This window comes from Neofelis nebulosa, chromosome 1 (genome assembly GCF_028018385.1).
Source record: "Neofelis nebulosa isolate mNeoNeb1 chromosome 1, mNeoNeb1.pri, whole genome shotgun sequence".
In the NCBI taxonomy this organism is placed as follows: domain Eukaryota; kingdom Metazoa; phylum Chordata; class Mammalia; order Carnivora; family Felidae; genus Neofelis; species Neofelis nebulosa.
In genome coordinates, this window is record NC_080782.1 from 157,235,521 (window position 1) to 157,242,755 (window position 7,235).

Here is a 7,235-nt window from a genome sequence, read left to right on the forward strand (position 1 = left end):
GAAATGTGATGATGTGAACTGTGGCAATTTCAATATTAGTTAACCATTCTGACCCACATTTGTAAATTTTTAGTTTTGTAATAAGTTCATTAAATCATAAGTGATTAATAATCCCCTATATATAGGCCATGGGACTTCTTCTTTTTAGCACATGTTGATGTACACAAACATTAACACAAAAACTCTCAGTAAGCATTACTTTTTTTTTCCTTTTTTTCAGTAAGCATTTCATAAATCATTTCAGGTTATTGCATTTTATAAATGACCCATTGCCTCCAAAGCTTTCCTTGCTGAATTTGAGGTCTCAATGAACTTACGTCTAGGTGAAACCTCATGGACAACAAAACTTGGGTGGTCAATGAAACGGCACAGTCTGATTTCATCCTGCTGGGAATTTTCAGTCAGTCAAAACACCCAACTCTCCTCTGTGTGGTCATTTTTGTGTTTTTCTTGTTGGTATTGTCTGGAAACTCTATCCTGATATTTCTGATATACTGTTGATGCTTATCTGCACACCCCTATGTACTTTTTCATCAGCCAGTTGTCTCTCATGGATGTAATGTACATTTACATCACTGTGCCCGAGATGCTTATGAACCAGGTTATGGGTGTGAATAAGATCTCAACCCTCGACTGTGGGATACAAATGTTTCTCTATGTGACACTAGGAGGTTCAGAATGTTTCCTTCTAGCCACCATGGCCTATGACTGCTATGTTGCCTCTGCCAGTCTCTTTGTTTATCCTGTCATCATGAACCATAGGGTTTGTCTCCTACTGGTATTTGGCTGCTGGTTTCTGGCATCTGTGGATGGATTCATGCTCACATCTGTCACCATGACATTCCCTTTCTGCAGATCTCGGGAGATCCATCATTTCTTCTGTGAAGTCCCTGACATAGTAAAGCTTTCCTGCTCACTTCCCTCCATGAGACACTCATGTACCTCTGTTGTGTCCTCATGCTCCTTTTCCCAGTGAGTCATTTCAAACTCCTATTTTTTCATCCTCCTCACCATCTACAGGATGAACTCAGCAAAGAGCCAGAAGAAGTCCTTTGCCACTTTTTCCTCCCATATGACTGTTGTTATCCTCTTTTGTGGGGCTGGAGTCTACAACTCCATGCTTCCCAGCTTTCACTACATCCCTGAAAAGGACATAATGGTATCTGTTTTTTATACCATCCTCCTACCACTGCTAAACCCTTTAATCTATAGTCTGAGGAATAAAGATGTCACAGGGACTTTAAAGAAAATGTTGAATGTGGGAACTGTCTTTCAATACATTAGAAAATATAAAATTTAGATGTTAATGTGTTTTTCTTCATTCTACACATCAGAAATTTATGCCAGTGATATTTCTTAGCCCCTAATACCATGACATCTTATATCATATTCACAAACTACTTTATGAATTGCTTCAATATTACAAGTGTCTTTGATTATAAACTCCTCCACTAAAGGGTAGTGTACTGTTGTAATATTTTGATGTAACACTGAATAAAGTTTATAGCTACACTCTTAGTGTATAGAAGAATATCCCCATTCTTATGAAATACATAATGAAATATTTAGAGGATAAAGGCCATGTGGAGATAAGAAATTTTCTCAAACATAAATGAGGAAAAAAGGATATAGAGAGAGAAGGAGGGAGGGAGTAAAGAAGGGAGAGAAAGAGAGAAAAATTTAGACTGATAGAGAAGTGATGAAGCAGAGCAGGTAGAATGTTAGTAATAGATGATTCTAGGTAAAGAGTATATGAGTGTTCTTTGTACCACTCTTATTCATGATATTTTTCAACAAAATTAAAATTAGCTCTAAATAAATATTTAATATAGTCTCTCTCTCTCTCTCTCTCTCACACACACACACACACACACACACACTTATTTCTTGAGTTTTTATTTTCTGTCTGGTGGCAATGTGACACAAAATCATATGAAAACGTGATTTTTAAAGTGGCTTTTTATTACTGAGACAATACAGTTAGCTTCCCACATTTATTGGATACTACATTGATCTACATGGTCCAACCTTAGAGATATTTAGAGAGGATTAATAATTCTGCTATGTGGTATTTTTAAGATTCAGAATGCATATGGGATGGTGGAAAATATTAACTCATATGGAAGGAAAACTTGTGGAAGTTTCATGCACAAGGTGATTTCTGATCTGAGGTGTTTTTCTTTTTTAAATTTTAGTAAGTTAACATACAGTGCAATATTGGTTTCAGAAGTAAAAATCAGTGATTCATCACTTACATACAACACCCAGTGCACATCACAACAAAGGCCATACTTAATACTCATCACCTAGCTCCCACCCCCTCCCTCTATAAGCTATAAGTTTGTTCTCTATTGTTTTTAATATAATTTATTGTCAAATTAGCTAATGTACAGTGTGTAAAGTGTGCTCTTGGCTTTTGGGGTAGATTCACATGGTTCATCACTTGTATACACCACTCAGTGTTCATCCCAACAAGTGCCCTCCTCAAACCCCATCACCCATTTTCCACAACTTCCCACACTCCCCTCATCAACCATCAGTTTGTTCTCTGTATTTAAGAGTCTATATGGTTTGCCTCCTTCCCTCCTTCCCATGTTTGTAACTATGTTTTCCCTTTCCCTACCCCCATGGTCTTCTGTTAAGTTTTCAAGATCCACATATGACTTAAAACATATTATATTTGTCTTTCTCTGACTGACTTATTTCACTGAGAATAATACCTTCATTTCCATCCATGTTGCTGTTTCTGATTGCCAAGTAGTATTCCATTGTATGTATACAACACATCTTCTTTATCCATTCATCAGTTGATGGACATTTAGGCTCTTTCCATAATTTGGTTATTATTGAAAGCACTGCTATAAACATTGGGGTATATGTACCCCTATTCATCAGCACTCCTGTATCCTTTGGATAAATTCCTAGTGGTGCTATTGTTGGGTCATAAGGTAGTTCTATTTTTAATTTTTATAGGAACCTCCACACTGTTTTCCAGAATGGCTACAACAGTTTGCATTCCCATGAACAATGCAAGAGGGTTACCATTTTTCCACATCCTTGTCAGCATCTGATGTTTCCTGAGTTGTTTATTTTGTCCACTCTGATTGGTGTGAGATGGTATCTCAGTGTGGTTTTGATTTGTATTTCCCTGATGATGAGTGAAGTTGAGCATCTTTTCATGGGTCTGTTGGCCATATTGATGTCTTCTTTGTAAAAGTGTTTATTCATGTCTTCTGTCCATTTATTCACTGGATTATTTGTTTTCCAAGTGTGGAGTTTGGTGAGTTCTTTATAGATTTCAGATACTTGCCCTTTATGCGATATGTCATTTACCAATATCTTTCCCCATCTGTCGGTTGCCTTTAGTTTTGTTGACTGTTTCCTTTGCAGTGCAGAAGCTTTTTATCTTGACAAGGTCCCAATAGTTCACTTTTGCTCTTAATTACCTTGCCTTTAGAGATGTGTCAAGTAAGAAATTGCTACGGCTGAGGTCAAAGAGGTTTTACTGCTTTCTCCTCTAGGGTTTTAATGGTTTCCTGTCTCACATTCAGGTACTTCATCCATTTTGAGTTTATTTTTTGTGTATGGTGTAAGAAAGTGATCTACTTTCATTCTTCTGCATGTTGATGTCCATTTCTCCCAGCACCATTTGCAAAAAAAGGCTCTTTTTTCAACTGGATACTCCTTCCTTCTTTGTCAAAGATTAATTGCCCATATATTTGTGGGTTCTCTATTCTATTCCATTGGTTTCTGTGTTTGTTTTAGGGCCAATAGCATATTGTCTTGATGATTACAGATTTGTAATAGAGGCTAAAGTTTGGGATTGTGATGCCTCCTGCCTTGGTTTTCTTTTCCAATATTACTTTAGCTATTTGAGGTCTTTCGTTGTTCCATAAAAATTTTAGAATTGTTTTTTCTAGCTTTGAGAAGAATGCCAGTGCAACTTTGATTGGGATTGCATTGAATGTGTAGATTGCTTTAGGTAGTATTGACACTTTAACAATATTTATTCTTCCACTCCATGAGCGTGGAAGGTTTTCCCATTTCCTTGTGTCTTCTTCAATTTCCTTCATAAGCTTTCTATAGTTTTGAGCATACAGATCTTTTACATCTTTGGTTAGGTTTATTCCTAGGTTTTTTTTTGGTTCTTGGTGCAATTGGAAATGGGGTCAATTTCTTTATTTCTCTTCATTATTAGAGTAAAGAAGTGCAACCAATTTCTATACCTTGATTTTGCATCCTGTGACTTTGCTGAATTCATGTGTCAGTTCTAGCAACTTTGTGGTGGAGTCTTTTAGGTTTTCCATGGAAAGGATCATGTTATCTGTGAAAAGTGAAAGTTTGGCTTCTTCTTTGCCAATTTGGATGCTTTTTTCCTTTTTTTCATGTTGTTGTCTGCTGAGACTAGGACTTCCAACACTATGTGAAACAACAGTGGTGACAGTGGACATCCCTGTCAAATTCCTGATCTTGGTGGAAAGTCACAGTTTTTCCCTACTGATGAGGATATTAGCTGTGGGCTTTTCATGTCTGACTTTTATGATGTTTAAGTATGTTCTTTCTACCCTGACTTTATTTAGGGATTTTATTGAAAAAAGATACTGTATTTTCTCAAATGTTTTTTATTTTTCTGCATCTATTGACAGGATCATATGGTTCTTAACCTCTCGTCTATTAATGTGCTGTATCACATTGTTTGATTTGTGAATATTAAACTAGGCCTGCAGCCCAGGAATGAATCACACTTGATCATGGTGAATAATACTATTTATATGCTGCTGAGTTAGATTTGCTAGTATGTTGTTGAAGATTTTTACATCCATGTTCATCAGGAATATTGGCCAGTAATTCTCCTTTTTTTGTGGAGTCTCTGTCTAGCTTGGGGATCAAGGTAATGATGAATTCATAGAATGAGTCCAGAAATTTTCCTTCCATTTCTATTTTTTGTATCAGCTTGAGAAGGATAGGTATTAACTCTGCTTTAAATGTCTGGTAGCATTCTCTTGGGAAGCCATCTGGTCCAGGACTCTTATTTGTTGGGAGATTTTAATAACTGGTTCAATTTCTTCACTAATTATGTGTGTGTTCAAATATTCTATTTCTTCCTGCTTGAGTATTGATAGTGTGTGGGTGTCTAGGAATTTGTGCATTTCTTCCAGGTAGTACAGTTTGCTGGGATATAATTTTTCACAGTATTCCCTGATAATTGCTTGTATTTCTGATGGATTGGTTGTGATAAATCCATTTTCACTCATGATTTCGTCTATTTGGGTCCTCTCTCTTTTCTTATTGAGAGATCTGGCTTGGGGTTTATCAATTTTGTTTATTTTTTCAAAAAACATATCCTACTTTCATTGATCTTTCTACTGTTTTTTTTTTAATTCTATATTGTTTATTTCTGCTCTGATCTTTATTATTTCTTTTCTGCTGCTGACCTTGGGGTTTTTTTGTTGTTCTGCTTCTAGTTCTTTTAGGTGTGTTGTTAGATTTTGTATGTGGGATTTTTCTTGTTGAGATAGGCCTGGACTGCAATGTGTTTTCCTCTTAGGACTGCCTTTGCTGCATCCCAAAGGATTTGGACTGTTGTGTTTTCATTTTCATTTTTTTTCCATATATTTTTAAATTTCCTCTTTAATTGCCTGTTGACCCATTCATTCTTTAGTAGGATGATCTTTAACCTCCATGCATTTAGATGTTTTCCAGACTTTTTCCTGTGGTTGATTTCAAGTTTCATAGCATTGTAATTTGAAAGTGTGCATAGTATTATCTCAATTATTTTATATTTATTAAGGCCTTTTTCGTGACCCACTATGTGATCTATCTTGGAGAATGTTCCATGTGCACTTGAGAAAAATATGTATTCTGCTGCTTTAGGGATGTGTTTTGATTGAAGCATTTAGTCCTTTTACATTCAGTGTTATTATTGAAAGATATGGATTTAGAGTCATTGTGTTATATGTAGGTTTCATGCTTATAGTGAAGTCTCTGATCCTTTGTGGTCTTTGCAACATTCTACTCACAGAGTCCCCATTAGGATCTCTTGTAGGGCTGGTTTAGTGGTGATAAACTCCTTAAGTTTTTGCTTTTCTGGAAAAACCTTTATTTTTCCTTCTATTCTGCATGACAAGCTTGTTGGTTAAAGGATTTTTGGTTGCATATTTTTTCTATTCAGCACAATGAAAATTTATTGCCACTCTTATCTGGCCTGCCAGGTTTCAGTAGATAGGTCTGCTACTACCCTCATGTGTCTATCCTTGTTGGTAAAGGCCCTTTGTCCTTAGCGGCTTTCCGGATTCTCTCTTATCTTTGTATCTTGCCAGTTTCTCTATGATATTTCATGCAGAAGATCAATCCAAGTTACTTCTGAAGGCAGTTCTCTGTTCCTCTTGTATTTAAATGTCTGTTTCCTTCCCTAGAGTGGGAAAATTCTCAGCTATGATTTTTTTCAAGTACACCTTCCACCCCTTTCTCTCTCTCTTCTTCTCTGGAATTCCTATGATAAGGACATTATTACATTTCATTGAATCACTTAGTTATCTAATTCTCCCCTCTTGATCCAGAATTTTTTCTCTTTTTGTCAGATTCATCTTTTTTCATAATTTTATCTTCTACTTCACTTATTCTCCCCTCTGCCTCTTCAATCCTTGCTGTCACCTCCTCTAGTTTATTTTTCCCATAATTTACAACAGTTTTTAATTCATCATGACTATTTTTTAGTTCTTTAATCTCTGAATCAATACATTGTCTGCTGTCTTTTATGCTTTTTTCAAGCCCAGCGGTTACTCTTATGACTCTTATTATAAATTCTTGTTCAGTTATATTGTTTATATCTGTTTGGACCAATTGTTTAGCTGTCATTTCTTCCTGGAATTTCTCTTGAGGAGAAATCTTCTGATTCATCTTTTTGGGTAGTTTTCAGTCCCTTATGTGTTTTAAAAGCTTGTTATGTGCCCTGCATATGGAAACACTTATATTAAAGAGGGGTCATTCACTGTCCAGGATCTGACCTTACAGGAGATGTTTTTTGGCATGTGTTACTTGCTTTTTGTTCTTGTGATTCTGATTGCTTTATCTGCCTACTTGTAGTGATATGTTGGACCCTCCACCAGGTCTGCTTTGAGTTATTCTTTGAAGTAGTCCTGGAAAAGAAAACGAAAAAACAAACAAACAAATAAAACAAAACAAAACCACAAGCTACAGCAAAACAATGGGGTGGGGGCATTGTTGATGGAAGA

The 7,235-nt window shown here is 36.1% G+C and overlaps 1 pseudogene; it reads left to right on the forward strand.

The window, feature by feature from the left end:
* Positions 1–333: 333 nt before the first annotated feature.
* Positions 334–1,300, forward strand: LOC131487506 (olfactory receptor 2T29-like; annotated as a pseudogene).
* The last annotated feature ends 5,935 nt before the right edge of the window (positions 1,301–7,235 follow it).